The sequence below is a fragment of the Alosa sapidissima genome, chromosome 5 (assembly GCF_018492685.1).
Source record: "Alosa sapidissima isolate fAloSap1 chromosome 5, fAloSap1.pri, whole genome shotgun sequence".
NCBI classification, from domain to species: Eukaryota; Metazoa; Chordata; class Actinopteri; order Clupeiformes; family Clupeidae; genus Alosa; species Alosa sapidissima.
The window spans coordinates 39,677,388-39,700,607 of NC_055961.1; the positions used below are offsets into that span (position 1 = coordinate 39,677,388).

At 42.3% G+C, this 23,220-nt stretch overlaps 1 protein-coding gene across 5 annotated transcripts in view; it reads left to right on the top strand.

The window, feature by feature from the left end:
• Window positions 1–23,220, top strand: part of LOC121709139 (myotonin-protein kinase) — a 173,657-nt gene that overhangs the window by 14,005 nt on the left and 136,432 nt on the right. The window lies entirely within an intron of this gene.

A 23,220-nucleotide genomic window follows, 5' to 3' on the forward strand; every position in this document is an offset into this window, starting at 1 on the left:
AATTACTAATAGCAAACTAAGTATTTAGTAATTTCAATATTTCATATTGATTTTTAAACTATTAGGCTAACACTTCTCTTTAATGTCATTACATTGAATTGGTGGTGTGTAATTGGTCTAATTGCCTGTCACTTTAAGGATGAGAGTAGGCTACCCTAAATGCATTTCTGAGTGGATTGGAAGGCTTGCATCTCACTATTTTTGGCTACGAGTGGAAAAAAACTTTTTTGTAAGAATATGTGGATGCAATTCGGTATGTTCTCTGTCATTAGTTAAAATAAATGTAAAAAAAAAAAACTTGAATTAAATCTTTCTTGGATCATAGAAGAGATAAGTGTCTTGCAATGCTATTCATTTCTATGATTTTGGTAAGCACTACACAAACTACAAGCAAACATGACATGCGTTAACAAGGACATCTCCAGATGTTAAAGTTTGCCAATGTAAGTAGGTTTACATGAACTTACTTTCATAGCCTAGGTAGGTTAGCAACACCAGGTTGAGAGATGCAAGTAAGCAGATCATTAACATTAACCTTTTATTTATTGACATCAAAACTGCAGAGGAACATTATAGGGAGGTCTCTGGTGTCTGCAGAAGTGAGTGTGGCATCTGTCTCAATATTCTGTGCGAGGGACTCGCAGGCTGTGGTAAGTGGAATTTCATGAGGAAACTATGATGATTGGTCAAATGTGCAGAAAAGTTGTGGTGTTTGGACAAAATGTCAAGGTCGCCCAGAATTCATGGGGATTGCTGCAGCTACACTGCAGCTAAATTTACCAAAAATAATAAGCTCCCAAATGGTTGTTTGATTTTATGTTGGGTAAATTATCATAGGTAATCCTCTGATTTTTTTTGTTACAAATCAGATTCTTTCATTGTTGTGATCCACACAAGGAATTACTTTTTCCAGTGGCATAATAACCTGTGACAAGGATTTGTACATTAGGTCGAGTTGGAAATATTTAAGGATGTATGCAATGGGTGTGGAAATACTGACGTTTGTGTTTGGAGCCTGACAAAAAGAGACGTAGCACAGACAAAGTTCTGTTGGGCTGTCTCCATTGGACATATTTCCATGTATGAGGCAGTCAGACCATCTGGCAATCTGGCGGGGCAACTGTAAACAATTAAAAGAAAGAGAAGAGATTCTAACATCCCCTCTCTCATTTTTTTTTTCCAGAATAGAGATGTACAGTCAGCCTATGTGTATGACCCTTTGCTGGCAGAGGATAGAATGGAATGCTGAAGAGACTATGTATGTTGCCCAGGGATTTTTAGCAAGTTATTCTGTTGATCAGCGTAAAAGGATATAATTCTCAGATATACAAAAGTATAGTAAATCAAGCCCAACAGATACTCACTTAATGGCCCAATGTGGGTTTTTATGTGGTCAAATTGTGCAAGGACAAATACATTTCATTTATATCTATCTTACTGATAATGTTATTAGTAAATCAATATTGTTGGTTAAAGTAACATTTTCATCCCTTTGGGCCCTTTATGATTCATGAATTTTAAGCAGCAATGAGGGGCAAACAGTCAATCAGGCTGATGCTGCCATAGCAACTCAATGCTATTACATCAGGCATATGGCTATAAGCACTCAAAGCAAGTTTCATGTAAAGCAACCAAAGATTGGCTGAGATATGAGATCACATCCTTTTTGGTGGCTTCACTGCTGATTTTCATTAGCTGTAACGGATAAACACTTTTGAATATGGCTTCAAAAAGCAAGACTTTTCTAAGGCTTAGTCAGAAGATCATCTGTGTTTCGAGTTTCGAGACGAATGGCCAAAATGTGACCTTTTTGTGACATTTTCGTAAAATCCAATATGATGGCTGAATTGATTAGGTTGATGTCAAACGTTGGCATGTATCAGCCAGCCTTAGACAAAGATAGTACATTTAAATCCAAACACATCAACAGTTACAAGCAGGCCTGGAAGGTCACGGCCTGTGCGTTTGCCGTGATGCCTCTTCTCCTAATTGCTGCATCCATAAGTGCATACCACTTCCAAGAAGAGGCGGTGGCCTCACCCGCCTCTCTACTAACACCAGTACGGGGATGCTTAAGCACCTGTGGATAAACGACGTGCAAAAAAGCTGCACTACTTCACTATCAAATGCTACAAACACTAAGGGCCCTATTATCGTGGTCTAAAATGCATGGTCACTGGTCAAAAGCTTATTTAAATTTAGTGGGATGTCCAGTCCGCATTGGGAGTGTTTTCATTATCAAACGTCGGGTGGATGGCGCAACAAGGCGTTCCTATGATTCTTAATCAGTCGTGGATGTGTTTTGGGCGTAACATCATTTAAACCAGGGGTCGGCAACCCGCAGCTCTTTGATCCCTCTGATGCGGCTCAGCTTTTGAAATTAATGGAGTAGCCTATTTAATTAAAATGCATTTTATTTTAGTTTGTTAATTTTCAAAATGTAATATTGTAAAGATCCTATACTTTAATACTGTAAAGATCCGAAGCTTCCCTAACCAGAAGCCATGGGTGGATAGAGAAGTGAGAACGGCATTAAAGACACGCACCATGACTTATAATGCTGGGCTTATTTCAGGGGATATGACGGATTACAAAGCAGCATCTTATAGTTTACGTAGAGCTATTAAAGATGCTAAGCGGCGCTATAGAGACAGAGTTGAAGCTGATTTCTTGGAGGGTGATCCAGCACGAGTGTGGAAAGGACTCCGAACCATCACTGGCTTTGAAAGAAAGTCCCCTCCTATGATGAATGTGAGTAAAGCCCTCCCTGATGAACTTAATGCTTTTTATGCTCGCTTTGACATGAAAAACACAGACTATATTGGACTAGCTGCAGCATGTGAAGTGAATGAGGATGCACCTTTCTGTGTCTCTGAGGTCGATGTGAGCAATGCCTTTAGGAGGGTTAATTGTAGAAAAGCTACTGGACCGGATGGAATTTCTAACAGGGTTTTGAAATCCTGCGCTGCTCAGTTAGCTCCTGTGTTCACTTATATCTTTAACACATCATTGGCTCAAGAGACAGTTCCTACTTGCCTCAAGCAGTCTGTTATTGTTCCAGTACCGAAAAACAAAAGTCCATCATGTCTGAATGACTACCGCCCAGTAGCCCTGACGTCTACAGTGATGAAGTGTTTTGAGAAGCTTGTGAAAAACATTATCTGCTCATCCCTCCCTGCCTCCTTCGACCCCCTCCAATTTGCTTACAGAGCCAACAGGTCTACAGAGGATGCCATCTCAAACCTCATGCACACCACCTTAACTCACCTGGAGGAGGGGAATGGGAATTATGTGAGGATGCTGTTCATTGACTTTAGTTCAGCATTCAACACGATAGTACCTCTCACCTTGGTCACAAAGATGAAGGCCTTAGGACTGAACACCACCCTGTGTCACTGGATATTTGACTTCCTCACCAACCGTTCACAAGTGGTTAGAGTGGGGGGTCTGACATCTGACTCATTAACCATCAGCACTGGTGCTCCCCAAGGCTGTGTTTTGAGTCCACTGCTGTACAACATCTACACACATGACTGCAAAGACAACAGTAGTCATACCTCCATCATCAAGTTTGCAGATGACACAGTGATCTTGGGCCTGATTAGTAACAACAATGAACAGCTCTACTTGGATCAGGTTGATGAGGTGGCACAGTGGTGTCAATCTAACAGCTTGACACTGAATATCAATAAAACCAAGGAAATGGTAGTGGATTACAGAAGGCAGCAGAAGAACTACAGTTACACCCCACTAATGATCAGCGGGCAACCTGTAGAGAGTCTCACAAGTTTTAAATACCTTGGTGTCCACATTACTGAAGACTTAACATGGACTGTTAACACTCAATATGTTCTGAAGAAGTCCAGACAACGACTCTACTTCCTTCGTCAGCTAAGGAAATTCAAAGTTTCTACATCCATCATGAAGGCCTTCTACACTTCAGCGGTTGAGAGTGTTCTAACTGGTAGCATCATCACCTGGTATGGGAACTCCACAGTTAGAGATTGTAGTACTCTGCAGAGAGTAGTGCGCTCAGCTGAACAGTAACTCCCTGCTCTACAAGATATCTATTCCAGAAGAGTACTCCTAAGAGCCCAAAAGATTCTGAAGGACTCTTCTCATCCTAACAATGGATTATTCCTACCGCTGAAATCAAGAAGACGCCTATGTAGTCACAAAGCCAGAACTGAGAGACTCAGGAGAAGTTTTTATCCCCAGGCCATCCGAACTCTGAACTCACACTATACTGACTTTGCACACATTCACTCCTCAGCACTCTCAAACATTTCCCAACTCTGAACTCACACTATACTGACTTTGCACTCATTCACTCCTCAACACTCATGACCCCCCCCCACACACACACACACATTATTTTCTTATTTCATCACACGTCAAAACACGCACACACACACATACATATCTGACTTTCTCCAACTTTTGCACACTTTTTATTTATTATTTTTTGATTTCTCCTCCATCTACCCATGTCCTTGATTGCCTAGCCTTTCTGCCCCCCCCCCCACCCCCATCACACACACTTACATCATCACTGTCATCACTTCACATACATACAGCACACTGCTTGCTACAGTAAGCCTCCTCTACATACTTGCTGCACACCCCCACCCCCCCCCCCCCCCCCACCCCCCACCCCCACATACACAGCACATTGTCTTCAGGATCTTCTCCAACACACATCCTCTACATACTTACAGCACACTGCCCCCACCTACCCCCACACACACACACAGTCACTGCTCCACTCCCCTCCCGCCCACACACACATCTTCACTGTCATCACTCACATACATTACATACAGTACTCTGCTTGCAATAGTAAGTCCCTGCCCCCCCCCCACATACTGTACACAGCACATTATTTCATCAGGAAGCTTCTCCAACACACATCCCCAACATACTTACAGCACACTGCCCCCCACCCACCCCCCCCACCCAATACACAGCACATTGTCTCATGAGGAAGCTTCTCCAACACACATATTGCACACTGCCCTCTCCCCACATACACAGCACACTATCCCATCTCCCCTGTCATCCCCCCAACACACACACCAAGACCCCTGGCAGTTGGGTTAGCCCCTTGAGCCGTGGATCTGCCCAAGGTTTCTTCCTTGGTAAGGGAGTTTTTCCTTGCCCCTGTTGCTCTTGGGTGCTCCTTGTTGGTGCCCCCCACCCAATCCCAATCCCCCCCCACCTTTTTTATGCAGCCCTTGCCACTTAATCTACTAAACCCCTCTTCTACTGCACTTTTTACCCCCCCCCCCCCCCATTAATGCACAAATAGGCTGACACCAGACATAATTTCACTGCATTTCTTACTTCCAGTAACTATATGCATGTGACTATAAACTTCCTTGTATCCTTGTGTGCTCAGTGTAAGTCTGAGTAATTTAGCCTATATAACTTTCCACCTCACTTGACTTCGTAACCGTAGCTGCACAATATTGTTACATTCGCGGTTCGTTGCCATGTCAATATCAAACAAAATCACCGATTTCCCTCCATTTCAGTCAACGAGAACACTTTAATTGTTATTGTTGATGTGTGCACTTGCTGTAGTCTAGATAAGGAAAATGTCAGCGGCCACAGCTTGCAAGCGCGAACACAAGGCTGAAATGGGAAAGTTTCCATCCGAATTCTGAAAACACAAAATGAACTGCCCGTTATATATCGTACACTGCAACAAATTAGTATTGCTGTGTTAGCCCTGTTCGGTTCCACTTGCATGTGAGAAATCTTTTTCACATATGAAAACTATAAAGACAAACCTGCGCTCACGTTTAAGGGCAATTCCACTCAAAACTGTCACATCCATAATGCCAACACAATGCCATGGTATTTAGTTGCCGTTATGGATATGACAGTTTTGCGTGGAGTTGCCCTTAATTGACGACAGCCTCAATTCTTGTATGAAACTTCACCTCACTAAATATGAGTCAGCCAGACTCCAAGGCCATCACCAAATCTAATCTCTGGTAGGCCTAATGTTCAATTTCGCCAATGACATGACAATGACATGGAAATTGAGTTTTGTGTTGTTAACTATGATGTTACTTTGGATACCAAAGGACACTGGAAAAATAGGGCATGGTGTTAGCCTACATGGGAAGCCTCATTTCACTTTACAATTTCAAGTTACTTGCCCATTAAAACTAGTAGAAAATGTCGGCTATTTAAAAATGTTGAATGTTGAATGAAAGTAACTGTACGTTAAATATCCAAACCTTTCTTGTAACCATCTTTATGTGGCTCTTCTGAGATTAAAAAAAAAAAAAAAAAATTGGTAAAAGTGGCTCTCCAGGCAAAAAAGGTTGCCGACCCCTGATTTAAACCAATGAGAATGACATCTGTCATTCCCTTGCAACAGCAAGCAGCGCAACTTTAAAAAGTGCATCAGTATTTTGATAGTCAGCGGCGCATTTGAAGGAATCTGCTTGCACGCCAGACCGTATTGGAACAGTTATTCCATTAAACCATGCTTTACTGAAACCTAGCAGAGTATAGCCTACATGCATAATTCACTTGTCTATTATTTGAACTCATTGACAAAGTGAAACTAACTTCACAGTAGTGTCAGTCAACAACAAAACAGTATACACAGTTACAGTTTTTTTCTGATTGCTTAAGCACATTTTTTGTAACTATTGGCCACTCTACACACAAATAGGAAAACCTTTCACCAAATCAGCAAAACATTGTAGTTCTCTTGCAAAAGCTAACACACCTTGCTTAAGTCTTCACACCTTAGTAAAAATGGTGTTTTCGTATCAAACAGTAAACACAAGCCATCACAATAATAAGCACACAATGTGCCAACTACACACTGATGGTATGAATAAAAAACACATCTGGCTTTTGTATCTGACAATGTAGACTATGAAGTTTATCATGCAGCAGGACAATGACCAGAGCACACGGTCAACAAAACAAACGACTTCATTGGGGGGGGGGGGGGGGGAGTGGAAGGTTTTAGACTGGCCAAGTCAATTACCTGACTTTAACCCAGAGGTAAGCAAACTTTTTGGAAAATTGGCTGGCCGGGCGATATCAATTATCAACAACAAGCCAACTGGAACCCGCTTTCTCTCCCTCTCGTGCATGCTTAGACGCTTTCCCAATTAAATGGAGTAGCATAACGTTCAAGTTAGATCTGCGGCAAAGGAGATAACAAAGAGTATCATCTCTATTAGCCCTTTCAGACATACTGTACGTGTAAGACCGGAGGTTCTGTGGATGTTAAACGGTGGGGCCGTATATCTGAACGACATAAACGATCATATGGAAGTCCAAACTTAGCCGGTTGTTCTACTGCCCCCCCTCCCCCCAAGTATTTCTTCCAGACATTATGTAAATGCTCTGTGTCTGAATGAAGCGTAGAACCTGCGGTTAAAATTCACACCTCGTGAGCGGGCGTGTCGATGACGTTTCTTTCGTGCGTCCATGGCGGGAGCACTTAAATGCCAGGGTCATGATGGAGTGGCATATTGCTGTACAAAAAATCAAAAGAGAATGCCGACCATGAGGGCTGACAACATCATGGAACATATGAAGGAAACGGCGAGAGACACCCTGATGTACGACCGCATTGTAAGGCAGCTGGAAGCCAAAGGAATTACCAGGACCAAGGCACAAATAATCACCAAACTGAAGGCGCTGAAAAGGCAGTACACCTATGTTGTTGACCACAACAACAAGAGTGGGAATGACAGGAAAACGTTCCAATACTACAGCTTGTGCGACGCATTATGAGGATCTAAGCACTCGACAAGACTACTGATTGTGTCCGGAAGCATACCGGTGCCAGGTGCAGGTGCATCCCAGACTGAGTGCATAGAGTCCAAACCATCTACATCTACATCCGAGCCTGCCTCTACCTCCGAGAGCTCTCCAATGCCGGACAGCGATGATGAGGGTGGTGATACATCACTGAACCAGTCGGTCTCGAGCATAGGTAATTTATTGTTTGTGTTGGCATTCTAAACTGTTCAAGAAATACAACTAGCAGCTGGTTTTAATTCTGTTGAATCTAATGACATTCGGGTTCTTTCTCAAGTGTCACCCTGTCGCTCGCCGCCAAGGAAGGCGGCGAGGAAGGCACGCGCCGGGTCCATGGCAGAGATAAGGAACCTGCTGGCGGACCTTGATCGGGAGATGGACAACTGGGATCGGCGGAGGGCATTGGAGAACCAGGAGCGTGAGGAACGCGCTCGGAGAGAAGCGCGAGAGGACCGGGCAAAAGAGAGCGTTCAGCTCAATCAATGGCTCCTCGACCTCAACACGGTCCTGCAGCAGATGGTCCAGAGGATGTCAGGCCCACAGGCCCATGGCCAGTACCCACCTCAAGAGCCAGCGTGGAGGCCAGAGCCTAGGTACCATCGCGACAGCGGTCAGGGTCCATCATACACGGACCTGTGAGCCCTCATCTCATCGCTTCATTCCTGACTTGCCATGTTGGGCACTTTTGAACATTTGTTCATGCACAGCACATCACACAGCACATCGACACTTGACTCCATGGCCTAGGCTAGGCCACTGGCGGATGGACACTTATTTGTTTGTTTGTTAGGTAATTCAAACTTCGGGTTTGGTGCAATTTTTTTTCTCACAACGTGTATTTTTTTAAACGTGTACTTTTTGTAAACGTAATGTAACATGTTTTAAACATGTTTTAAATGTCAGGGCCCTCGGAAGTCTACCAATGAAGTGTGGAGCTACTTTGAGCCTCGTAAATGGTGTTAAACAGGCTAGCCCAATGCCCGAGGCACCCCCATTCAAAACCTGTTGGTAGCATCAGCTAACTAGCGCCAGATTTTATATATAAGTATTTATAAGTATATATACTTTTTTTGATCCCATGAGGGAAATTTGGTCTCTGCATTTAACCCAATCGGTGAATTAGTGAAACACAAACAGCACACAGTGAACACACAGTGAGGTGAAGCACACACTAATCCCGGCGCAGTGAGCTGCCTGCTACAATGGCGGCGCTCGGGGAGCAGTGAGGGGTTAGGTGCCTTGCTCAAGGGCACTTCAGCCGCGGCCCACTGGTCGGGGCTCGAACCGGCAACCCTCCGGTTACAAGTCCAGAGTGCTAACCAGTGGGCCACGGCTCCCCACTGATATTGGAGTGCAGGGGACAAGCCGAGATGAGCTATGAGACAAAAGTTCACACTTGGTATTATATTTCAACACACTTTAGGTCAATATCACACCGAACTTCTCCTTTAACCCAATAGAGCATGCATTTCACCCCCTGAAGAGGAGACTGAAGGGAGAAACCCCCTGAAACAAACAAGAACTGAAAGAAGTTGCTGTAAAAGCCTGGAATAGCATCACAAATGAAGAATGCAACAGCTTGGTGATGTTGATGGGTCCGCAGGCCTGAGGCAGGCATAACCCCTGCAAGCAAGGGTTATGCCACCAAATGTTATTTACTACTAAGATTATTTGTTCCTTTACTTTTGCTCACCTAAAAATGCTGTGGTCTAATACAAACAGTGATATGTCCTAAGTTGTTTAACACATCTAAATGTAAATACCAGGAAATAAAATTTGACATTATTGCTGACTATGCCAACACCTTCTTTGGAACTCCTTGCTCTCGCTGAGACTTGGATCAAACCAGAGAACACAGAGTTGCTAGGTTATGCTGGCGAGACACGCCGCTCCATCTGGCATCATCTTTTTGTTTGTTTTTATGTAATGTTCGTAATTTTATTTTATTTTTTGTATTGATTTGTCTAATTACATTTTTTTCTCTCTGTATTTTTGATAGTTTTCGTGTTATTCTCTTAGTCCTTTTTACTGCTTCCAAGTCGCCTGATGTCGTTAACGTTTGTCCATTGGGAGCTTTCTATGGCAAACGTTAGCTTTTGCCCTGGGCCTTTGACATCCTTCCCATCCATCTGTGAGCCGGTGCTGCACTTCACTGTCTGGTCGAGGGGATTTCTCGGGACAGCAGCTGGAGCTACTCTGCGAAAGATCTGCCGAGGCCGCCGAGCTGTTTCTGACCTGTGACCTGCCATGCCAACTGCCTGGAGTCTGGATTGAGCAGACTAACGTTAACGTTAACGTTGAAGAACTGGGCCCCGGCCGTGGCGCGACTGGCTGGGGCACCTGCATGGAACGCCGGCGACCCGGGTTTGATTCCCGCCCCGTGGTCCTTTCCGGATCCCACCCCGACTCTCTCTCCCACTCGCTTCCTGTCATTCTCCACTGTCCTGTCTGATTAAAGGCATAAAAAGCCCAAAAAATTAAAAAAAAAACTTTGAAGAACTGCATCACGGACTAACAAACTGTCGCTGTTAAAAGTCCACCGAGTTGCTGATTTACACCATCGCCCACGACTTCGGACTGTTATGCTTCCAGTGATCTCCAGACTAACAAGGTCTAACGTTAACGTTATCTCCAGACTGCCAGTGAGTTCACCGGGTTGGTCAGTTGTAAAGAACTTTGTTGCCGTTGCGTCGGTTGTGGAGACACAGCTGTGCGCAGTTTCACGCGAGTCATCATTGCCCTTGGACATTTTCAGCTGGTTCGAAATTGGACTAATTAAATGTTTTATTTTTATTTTATTTATTAATTTGTTTGTTGTCTGTCTTGTATGTCTTGGTGTCATGGGTACACTGGTGACTACGCCGCTCCGTCCGGCATCTTTTGTGTTTGTTATTTCTTAAATGTTTGTCTTGGTGTCACGGGTACACTGGCGACTACGCCGCTCCGTCCGGCATCTATTGTCTTTGTTAGTCTGTGTCAATGACAATGTCTTATATGTGGAGCGCTTTGGGTTGCACTCTGTGCATGTTAAACGTGCTATACAAATAAAACTGACTTGACTTGACTAACACTGCCATCCTGGCTGCACTCTCCACTAACTTCACACTCTCCCACAACCCTCGCCCATCTGGATGAGGAGGTGGGATGGGCCTGCTAATCTCTAACAAATGGAGATTCACTCCGCTGCTGCCTTCAAACAAATGGTGCTGGTCATATAATTAGAATATCATGAAAAAGTTTATTTATTTCAGTAATTCCATTCAAAAAGTGAAACTTGTATAATGTATTCATTCATTACACACAGACTGATATATTTCAAGTGTTTATTTCTTTTCATTTTGATGATTATAACTGACAACTAATGAAAACACCAAATTCAGTATCTCAGAAAATTAGAATATTACTTAAAACCTGACATTACTGAATTACTGACATAAATCAACTTTTTGATGATATTCTAATTATATGACCAGCACCTGTATGTCTCATTCGAATACAATACTATCACAGTGATCGCCCCAGCTAAACTATGTGTTGGTCATTTACCGACCACCAGGCCAACTTGGTGGCTTTATGGATGAGCTGGACAATCTGCTATCCTCCATCCCTGAGCATGACTGTCCACTACACGTCCTCGACAATACGAACATCCACTTAGATGCCCCATGCTCAGCGGACTTTATGCCTCTGATCGCCTCCTCCTCCGTCCAGCCTTACTGCCGATACCCTTGCCTCATTTTTTACAAAGTGACGGCAATCAGCAGTCAATTCTCTAGCCTCGTGAGACCATCCTGATCTTGCGAGCTTCAGATTTTCACTCGCAGATCAGTCTGGCATCTCTCCGATAGAGAAAATTTGGAGCAGTTCACCAAACGAACGTCCAATCAGCATTGGTTTTGACGTGGGTTTAGGTGTGACACGACTTCCACAGATGAGATAAGCATAGTTATCGCTGACGTTTTATCCGAATATTTGAGTATTCCTGGGGAAGCTTACCCTGGAAATCCAGAGTTCTTGCGAGAGCACAATGGAATTGTCTCTGCGAGACACTCTGGCAAAGAGCAATGATGCATGTTACTTTTACCCCAACATTCCGGGAAACCAGCTAAACTGATGAAGACAGTGCTGCAACGTTGGAGGACAGTACACATTGGTCGTAGTGTTATCCGATTGCGTCGAAGTCTGAAATAATTCAGAGTAAACATGGTCTAGTGTTATCCAATTGCGTGCAGTGAGATTTTTAAATGCATGCTTGTTGCCGCCCCTCGTGTTGGGCCATTACATTGTTCTTTGCCAGACCCTTAATCTTTCTAGATTATCAGGGTCTGGATTTTCCAGGCTAGGGGAAGCTAGGAAGCTAGGAGTCTCTGCAATGTAGCGGAGAGGAATGAAGGACACAGACACCCTCCAATTCAAGTTAGTGTTTGGTAGCACTGAATCTTACTTAACGAGAAGGAATATGCTTTCTTCAGACATGTAGCCTACCATGAAAACTTGGTGGGGATTTTCGTTGATGAGGTTCATGTCACAAACAATAGTCCGTTTTAAAACGTTAACATTAGCTACTTACCTAAGTTGTATGTTGAAAGATGCCATTAGAAGAACGCTTCATTTATCTGATTGGTTGATTTGGACCGTCTATCACCAACATAGGTGGTGATAGACAGATGGTTTATCCAATCAGCTAACCAGTATTTTCGGCCCTTCCCAAACATTCTCCAACGGAAAGTTCCCAGATGGTTATGCGGAGCAAATGCGAAGCAATCCATCTGGCGGAGTCAGGTTATCAATTCTCTACATGTCCACAGGACATGACAGAATCAGATATTGCACTCCTACAACCTCTGGCGGTTGCTGGCACATCTTTTTCTGCAGTCACGCTTCTCTTCGAGAGTGAGGTATCCAGACTCCTGACATGTAGCTGTCCTATATGCTCGTTGGACCCTATACCTACGAGCCTACTTCAGTCCATCAGCCCGACCATCACACCAGCCATCTCACATGTGATTTAAATGTTTCACTAACCTCTGGCACGTTTCCAACAGCATTCAAAATGGCCCAGGTAACACCGTTACTTAAGAAAACTTCTCTCAACCCTGCTCAAGTAGAGAACTACTGTCCTGTCTCACTCCTGCCTTTCCTATCCAAAGGTATTGAATGAGCAGTCTCTAAACAGGTCTCTGAATTCCTTTCACAGAACAACCTTCTTGATCCAAACCAATCTGGGTTCAAGAGTGGCCACTTAACCAAAACAGCTCTGCTGTCCATAACAGATTAAAGTAAGCCAGGACGACTGCATGGTCATCAGTACTGATTCTGCTTGACTTATTTGCTGCATTTGATGTGGTTAATCGCCGCATCCTTCTCTCTATGCTCTCAAACATGACTAATAGCACTGCTGCTGGAAAAAAATCTAGGGGAAACACTGCAGGGGTCCCCTAGGGCTCAGTGCTGGGCCCCCTTTACTATCTACACCACCTCAATGGGACAGATTATCCTTTTGCACGGCTTCTCATACCAGAATGCGTTGACACACCTCGTCTACAACCAACCCAAAAGGGCACATCTTACCCCACTGCTCATCCAACTAGCTTATCCAACTGGCTACCTATGACCACTGACATCAAATTCAAGCTTCTAACGCTTGCCTACAAAGTAGTCTCCGGTTCTGCTCCCACCTACTTGAATGCCCTCATACAGGCATATGCTATCTCCCGACCGTTGCGCTCCTCAGACGTATGATGTCTAGCTCTGCCACCGGTACGCTCAGGCCAATCCAAACTTTTCTCATTTGTTGTTCCTTGTTGGTAGAACGCGCTACCAGTTCCTTCAACAGCAGGGACATCCCTCTCCATTTCAAAAAACTCCTGAAGACCCAGCTCTGCAGAGAATATCTCCGCTCGTAGCACTACTTACAACTAGCCTTGCTAATTCTAGCACTTTTCACCTGACTAGAAATGACACTTGACTGTATAAATACAGCACTCATGTATGCACTTCTTGTTATTGTACTCTACCTTTTAAATTGGTCTAGATTGTTGGGAGAATTTATTTAAAAGGCTTTAAACTGTTTACCATGTTGTAAGTCTCTTTGGCTAAATGTAATGTAAATGTAATGTAATGAAATTCTGATCTCATGTCTCGTATTCATCTTTCAATCTTAAACCCAAATGTCTTTAGTGAACAACAAACACAAAGAAATTGGCCTTGCCATTCCAATACTTTTGGAGGCGACTGTATGTATGGAACAACCTTCTACTAACCTTTTTTAACCATTTTTTCCCCATCTTTTCCTGGTGGCTTTTGGGTCCAGCCTCCCCTCCAAGCCCTTTTAATGTATTCCCTGGTGAAAACACATTAGCAGATCATATCAATGACTAAATATATTATTTAAGAGGCAGCCGTGGCCTACTGGAAAGGGCTTCAGGCTAGTAAACGAAAGGTTGCCGGGACGATCCCCAACCAGTAGGAAAAATGTAGGCGGGGGAAGTGGTTGAGCACTGCTCTTCCATGCCCACATCCACAGCTGAAGTGCCCTTGAGCAAGGCACCTAACCCCTCACTGCTCCCTGAGCGCTGCTGTTGCAGGCAGCTCACTGCGTCGGGATTAGTGTGTGCTTCACCTCACTGTGTGCTGAGTGTGTTTCACTCATGGATTGGGATAAATGCAGAGACCAAATTTCCCTCACGGGATCAAAAGAGTATACTTATATACTTACTTATAAGTAATACAGTGACCCAGGACCAGAACAAATAGCATGACATGAGTAAGAAGGGATAATGCAGAATTGTAGTACAAGTTTTGAAGATGAAATAGGGTGTGCTCACCTAATAGTTTACACACTAAATGCAACTACAATATTTGTCATCTGATAATTCTTACCAGTCTTGTCAACACTAGGAACTAGTGCTGTCAGTTAAACGCGTTATTAACGGCGTTAACGTAAACCTATTTTAACAGTGTACATTTTTTTTATCGCGAAATTAACATTCTTTTTGGTCTAACAAACTTTGTAGTTTTTTCATATGCTGTTGCAACAACTAGTAACGTTAGAACAACTACAACACCACAGGGGATCTAGCTAGACCGGAAACTAAACAATACACACTGACGAATGGAATGGAACGTTGTATGTGCTGCACGTACACGCCTTTCTTTTACTGTCTATGGTACACGCCCCCTTTTAGGGGAAAGATGACTGTTTGGTTATAATGGAATCCTATGTTGCATCGAAGTGGGGAGCGAAAAGGGCTTATACTTACTAAATCTCGAAACAAACATGAATAAAAGGCACAAAATAATGTTGGTTTAAGAGTTATATGTGTGTTTATGGGATTAATGTGACCATTATGTTCCTATTTTTTGCTCTTTCCAGTTTACTAACACTAGTGTCACGAATGTAGGCACAGTCAAACTGCCCATGGTTGACTATAACTAAGTTCAGCAAGCTTAACTTTACATGTCATAACATCAACTTAACATAAGTCACACATTCATTCTATCACTTTAATATGAACAGTAATATGAACGTAGCCTATTTCCTACAACTAGGTGAGATAATTGGCTGTTATACTGAAGTTCCACAGTTAGCTAGCTAGCAAGTTAACCGTTTTACATGGGATATTATGGTAAGTGTAACTACGTGCTAAATTTGTCCTCAACATTGGGGTATTGGAAACGAATTAGGTTGGTAATGTACATATTTTCGACATGAGTAAGTCACATACACATAATTCTTCATAACTGCTGTGCGTTGAGCAAATTTGTCTTGATAAGACTCCTTAAAATAAGTCAAGGTCTTCTTAAATTAAGTCAAAAGGATCTTATGAGAGAGCACTAGGTAAGTCTTTTCATACTAAAAACAATACCAAATAGATTCTTTGATCTTAATAGAAGATCATTAACACTTGGTTAGAATTCTAACCAAGTGTTATTGATCTTATATTAAGATTAAAAAATCTATTTGGTATTGTTTTTAGTATGAAAAGACTTACCTAGCACCCTCTCAAAAGATCATTTTGACTTAATTTAAGAAGACTTTAACTTATTTTAAGGAGTCTTATCAAGACAAATTTGCTCAACGCACTGGCAGACGAATTTGCTTGTTTTAAGGACAAATTTGCTTAATGCACTGGCAGACAAATAGCTTGTTTTCAAGATGAGATGTCTTAAAATAAGTCAAATGTTTTTTTTAAATTAAGTCAAATGATTTCACAAGAAAGAGCTAGGTAAGTCTCTTTATACTGAAAACAATACCAACTAGTTTTTTTTTATCTTGATATAAGATTAATAACACTTGGTTAGATTTTGTTAGATAAGCAGTTTTTGCAGTGAATATGGACTCCTGGAAAGTTCAGAAATGCAAAATAATAGAATTTTAATCATGTGATAAAATATGTGATTAATCGTGATTAACTATAGGAATTTAGCGATTAATCGTACATTACAGATGATTTAAAACATGATACTATCATCTTGCTGGCAAATGAAATGAATAAAGAAAACAAACAAAAGTTATTCAGAATATTTCATATTTTTTAAAAATCTGAACGATGTGATGATATTGGGCGGGGGGGGGGGGTGGGGGGTTATATTAGCTGGATCTGATTTCTGGCTACACCAGGCGCGTAATTTAAGCGCTCCGTTTGCAAAAATATTAATCTTATATCAAGATAAAAAAAACTAGTTGGTATTGTTTTCAGTATAAAGAGACTTACCTAGCGCTTTCTTGTGAAATCATTTGACTTAATTTAAAAAAATTGACTTATTTTAAGACATCTCATCTTGAAAACAAGCAAATTTGTCTGCCAGTGCGTTAAGCAAATTTGTCCTAAAAACAAGCAAATTTGTCTGCCAGTGCGTTGAGCAAATTTGTCTTGATAAGACTCCTTAACAACCCTGATTGTAAAATGAAAACGTTTCGGTTATTTATTGAACCGCAAAACACGAATCTTGCGAATTTGCCAATTTCTGTCTAACTTTACCGAAGTAATTGAGGTGCGTAGTCCCCGCCTCCTTAATTTCACCAATGCTCCTGCCTGCTTCCCATGTCTGCGTCTCCGGCAGATTCCATGGAGAACCGCACCAGGACTCCAACCAGGATTGCAGTAAATTTGCTGGGTTTGTGAAAACCGAAGAAAAAGTTCCTGTACAGGATTGTCTGATGTTTAAGAGTTTCTCTCTGTCAATTATGGCCAATCATGAAGTTATTCCACAGCACAGACCATCACCACTTCGACCAGTGGTGGACGAAGTACAAAAATCCTGTACTTGAGTGAAAGTAGAGAGAAGGAGACCGGGGCTGGTTGGAACAGGGGCAGGTTGGCACACTGTTAATATCCAGGCTACTAGAGGGAGCTGCAACTAAATTCCAACACTAAACTGACGGCCTTATTGAGTAGAGTAAACTCACGTACAGTATGTAACTGGTCTCCAGGTCATTAACCCTTTAGGTGAGAACAACTTTTTCATTTTGTAGTGTCAAAACTTAGAATATGCACCTCCCACTAAATACATCCTAGAAGGGTAATAGTTAGGGATATAAAAAAAAATATTCAGCTGTCACAAAATGTATCATAGTAAAAAGTAAGATATTTGGCCTAGAAATGTACTGGAATAAAAGTAAAAAAGGTTAACAAAATTGAAATACTCAAGTAAAGTACATACATGACAAAGCTACATAGTATAGTAATTGAGTAAATGTACTTAAGTAATGTCCGCTACTGCATGGGACAGACAAACACATATTAGCCTATTTAGACTGACTGATATGTAGTATATTTATGAATGATTAAAGGGTAACTTGGCAACTATTTCAACTTAATAAACCTATTAAGAAATCATTTGGATGGTTAAATGGCCTGCTGCGTTGAAAATGGTGACTGTCCCCGCTATACCCCTAGCGTCCCCAGGCGGAAAACCAACCTTGCAACATTGAGACTACCTTCCCGGTAAGAAAAGTCAGAAACAAGAAACTTGTTTTAAATCATGTTTCCTTGTAACATCCACATTGCTCTGCCGAAATTATGCTAACCGTTTTGCTAGCTTGTAAACAAATCCATGTGCTTTATTGTGCTTTTTTCCCACAGTTTGAAATAGCATAATGCACAACTTACATTACATTACATTACATTACATTACATTTGGCTGACGCATTTTTAACCAAAGCGACTAACAACATGGTAAACAGTTTAAGTTTTAAAGCAATTCTCAACAATTTTAGGACAATTTAAAAACGGTAACCTGACCCTAGCCAGATGAATGTCGTTCCGCTTAGCTCCGCCTAGCTTCACTCACATTCATCTGGGACCTCTTCCATTGAGAGTGATTTCTCCAACCAACTTTATGGTTTAGCCAATCAGGACGCAGGCCGGGAGTTTTAGATGTGACATAGCGTAGAAGCGACTGTGAGTCTGTTATTAGAGTCACGGGTTGGCTTCGATGTGAGTGGTTGAAGTAGCACGTCAATAGATGACGGACAAGTGGCTTATTCAATCATATGCAAGCATTTTTTGATTAAGCCCAGCCTTCTGAAGCAACACTTCAATGGATCGGTTCCAGATGGATGAGTGGAGCTAGGCGGAGCGAAATTCATCTGGCTATTGCCAGGTTATAAAAACGGTAGAGTACAGTAAGAATAAGTGCATCAGTGAGTGCTGTTTTTAACAGTTACGTGTCAGCAAGACGGCTGGTAAGTGCTAGGATCAGCAAGACTTGTTGTAGGCTAAGTGGTACTATGAGAGGAGATGTTCTCTAAAGAGCTAGAGGTAGCATATGTCTATATGAGGGCATTCAAGTAGGGGGGAGCAGAACCGTAGACTACTTTGTAGGCAAGTGTTAGAGCATTGAATTTGATGCGGGCCGCCATAGGTAGCCAGTGTAGCTGGATGAGCAGCGGGGTAACGTGCCCTTTTGGGTTGGTTGTAGACCAGGCGCGCCGCCGCGTTCTGGATCATCTGAAGGGGTTTCACTGCGCAGGCTGGGAGACCTGTCAGGAGGGCGTTGCAGTAGTCGAGTCGTGAGATGACTATTGCCTGAACCAGAAGTTGGGTAGCATCTTGAGTCAAGTAAGTCCTGATTTTCTGTATGTTGTAGAGTGCGAAACGGCATGACTGTTCTCCAGCAGATGGGGAAATATAGCTAATCCTGCCAAGTTTCCCTTTAATATTAAATTGCAATAATTCTTTGAATGATTCATATACAAATAAATGTTTTATGCATGTAAACCAAATAAATTTGAACAATTGTGTCTGTTAATAGGTCCTAACACTTTAGTGCACATTGTATGTATTTCCGGAAAAAAAAAAAAACTTGTTTCAATAGGATTCCAAAAATAATTCAGTGGAAATGCATGGATTCCATCATTTCCACTGAATTATTTTTGGAATCTGATCCCTTATCATACCTGTTCATTCTTACTTGTCGCTCGACTTATCGTGACTAAATTCAAGATGGCTGCAAACGCTAAACTTCGTGAAGATACTGTCTGTATAAATCGTCTTGTAAGTAAACTACCAGTGCTTTTTCAAAGTTCTCAATGTCTCGTTTTAAATGTCAGGGCCCTCGGAAGTCTACCAATGAAGTGTGGAGATACATTGAGCCTCGTAAATGGGTGTAAAACAGTGATTTATTTGCATGGCTAGCCCGATGCCGAAGCACCACTATTGAAAAAGCTGTTGGTAGCATCGGCTAACTAGCGCCAGATTTTGGAGTGCAGGGGACAAGCCGAGATGGGCTATGAGACATACGTTCACACTTGGTATCATGTTTCAATACACTTTAGGTCAATATCACACCGGAATTCTCATTTAAGAGTCCAAACATGAAATCCAGGGATTTTCATTAGACAAACAAACATGTACCCTGCCATCAAATTAGGCACCAGGAACTTACCCTTTCTAGGCTCCCTGTCCAAGCAAGGCGACCTTGCAACTTTGGACCTACTTTCCCCTTGCCTCACAACAAGCAAGGGTTAATTTTACATAGACACAAACAAACAAATACTTCACAACTTTCCCTGGATCTCTGGCTCTCCCATGTGTCCTCATGTTTTCCTGTGTTTCCAGTATTATGTCTCTCTCCTGTGTGAAATAAGCCTGCCTTTAAATAGGCTAGGCAATTACCCCAATCAGCATGTTGGGCTAAACCATTGTAGAGGGGTGAAGGTCTACACCATTAACCCAATCACAGTTAAAATCAACACCTTAAAGGAAAATTCCGGTATTTAGCACTTTGAGTCCCTTTTCTGGTTTGTTTTGGATGAACTAGAGTAGTGGACACCAAAATTTTGACGAATGGTCCTGTCTCGACCTTTCTGACTCGTTTTGAATCGCCTTTGACTTGTCAGAGTGGCTGCCAATAGGCATACTGTAGGCTACTCAAACATGTTCCAAAACAAGTAGCGTACCGAAATACAGTTTCTGTCGTTTTATTTGGCATTTTGTAAAATCCCATTGATTTCTGTTGGAAGATTTATTGCATGTTGATATTACTGCGCCACCGTCTATGCTTCAGGTTCAAATATTAAGCGGTTGTGAATAGTTCCACAATAGCAAATAAGACGGCTGGAAATCATACATTGCGCCGATATATTTGCTTTTAATAATCAACGAACACCACTAACCACTCGGTGAGTTGCACAGTTTTGAAAACGAACGTTAAGGGTTGTTTTAGGACATGTTTGAGTAGCCTACAGTATGCCTATTGGCAGCCACTCTGACAAGTCAAAGGCGATTCAAAACGAGTCAGAAAGGTCGAGACAAGACCAATCGTCAAAATTTCGGCGTCCACCACTCTAGTTCATCCAAATCAAACCAGAAAAGGGACTCAAAGTGCTAAATACCGGAATTTTCCTTTAATACAGACACATACATACCACATAAACCATAAACCTGAAATTGAGTGCAGATGAGTGTGTTTGGCTGCAGTCCATGCAGGTGTGGCACAAGTTCAAGTTTATTTATATAGCACATTATCATACAAAATGTACGGAGCCCGGGAGGTGACATGAAAAAAAACAAACTGAGAAAAGGTATGTACTTGGGACAAACACTGACTAGGTTTGTGAGATCTTGACTTTCTTTTGCGAGATCTCGAGTTTCTTATGCGAGATATTGACTTTCTTTTGCGAGTATCGCAAATCCATCAATGCATGTGAGAACCACTAGAAATGTTCCGGAGAGCTCTAGCCACTGGAATTAGGTTGCAGTTCCTTATTTTGGCATCTGCGTTGGTCTGAGGTTGCGTTCCACACTGACTGACAAGCCAACCTAGTCAGGGTGCGATTTGTGAAAAAAGCTGAGGGGGGGATGCGTCATCACTCCTACACATCACTCCATCCTAAACCTCGATTTCAATAGTAAATTTGATTTTAGAGGCTTTAAAAATATGAAGTTTCGTTTCCCTTTCTTTAACTTGTTTAGCTGTAGTCTCCAGTGCAGTGAACAAGCCACAGTGAGTCAAGACCAGAAGTTAACGTTACCACACACGCACCGTGATAGTCTTTTGATTTTAGACAGGGCCGGTCCTACGTTATTCTGGGCCGGGGAGCAACACGCCATTATGGCCTAGGTATATGCACGCAGCACAGGCGAGCACAGGTTAAAGGAGAAACACCAACCAATTCAGATCAATTAGTTAAAATAATATAGATCAACCATACAATTGCAAGCGATCATGCCACAGCAGGCTACTGTAATAATGTCACCATTGTCCTACCGTATCCTCGAACTCGTCTGTCGCCCGAACGTGAAGCCAAGAACCATAGGCCTTCCTTTTTTGCGTTCTCTCCCTCCTTTTTTGTATTTTCTATCCTCTGTTTATGTTCTTTTTTCTGGCTACCAAATTTGTTTACAGACATTTTCCCACTAGTTTAGCCTACCAAGCATACGCGTAGCCAAGGCCGGGCCTGTCTACTTGCCAGTCTTGCCCGTCCAATTAGAGGGCTTTCCTTCGTTTACGCTCACCATCTAAAAAAAACGCGCAAGTCAACACTGCGCTGAGAGTTCAAGAATCAGTCAAATCACGTAGGCTACAGCCGGCAGCTCCGTAATTGTCAGGTGTGATGAAATGCGTTCATATTCCACTTTTTATGTCATAAACATTGCATGCCTATGAAAAGGCTTTGCAGTGGGATTGTCCGATAGTCAAGCTGTTGCTTCAATTTGTGTTTTAATTTATGCGACGCACCAATGCTGGGTTCATGCAGTTTTGCCGACTGCATAATGTGTTATTTTTCTACAATAAGTTCCACTTTTCATGTCATGAATGTAACATGCCTACAGTGGGTCCCAGTTAAGTTTGGACGGGTTCCTTCATGAATCACACACCCCATTTTCTCAGCAGAAATGGCACAAACTGCAGTTGACACAAACAACCACAAGGTGTCACTTGGGAGTTCTGCCACTACTATTTTTGATGCGACTTGACTTAACTGCTTCCATGACGCAGTGAGCCATTACCAAACATATATGATAATACAATAGCGTGAGTTTATATATCTTATACCCTATTTGTCACGGTTACTTATAGATGTGATAGTGTAACGATAAGCGCATGAGACTTTCAGTGGGGGCACGGGAACTTAAATTGATCACGGTAGTTTAAGCTTACACTTAAACAGACAAAACATTCTAATATGAAAATGTAGATGCAATTGTTGTAAAATGGTGCAGCTCCTTTAAGAAAGCCCCGTGTGCAGGGATGGAAAGAGAGAAAGCGAGAGGGGATGTGTGTTAGAACTTAGATGCGTGTGGAAAAAGTAGACGTGCTGTTGAGACTGGAGCGAGTCATATTCAAAATAATGCAAAAAATAAATCCGCAGATTATCCTGCGGATAATGATTGATTATCCTCATTCATTGCAACCGCAGCATGCCTGCTTGCCGACGTTCAAACGAAAAAGATATCAAAGCACCTTTTGCGTTTGAATGTAGCACTAATTTTTTTTAAAACAGCTGGACAAATGATTTAGCTAATTGATTATAGCCTGCACACCAGCAATTGTTGAACATTTACCTGTACAAGACAGTAGCCCAGCCTAACAAGCGTGTTGCATGTTGTAGGCCTACTGTAGAAATATCACTTAAATTGCAACCGCAACATACCTGCTTGCCGACGTTCAAACGACAACGAAAAAGATATCAAAGCAACAAAAGGGTTGAGTCTGAATGACACGGAGTTCAGACTCATATTGCTCCTCATAACCATCTATAAAAAAAGTGTTTTTTCTTTTCTTTTTGAGCACGTCCGAATCCCAGGACATAACGCACTGGACCTTATAATAGGCTCGAGATATAATTCCAAAGGGGGCAGAAAGGGGCCTACTGCACTTAAAACTTAAAAAGATTGAACAAAGCTTCCCGAAATTTGAAATTGTGATCAGTGACTGGCATCGGGTGAAGCTTTTCGAAGTTGAACAGGC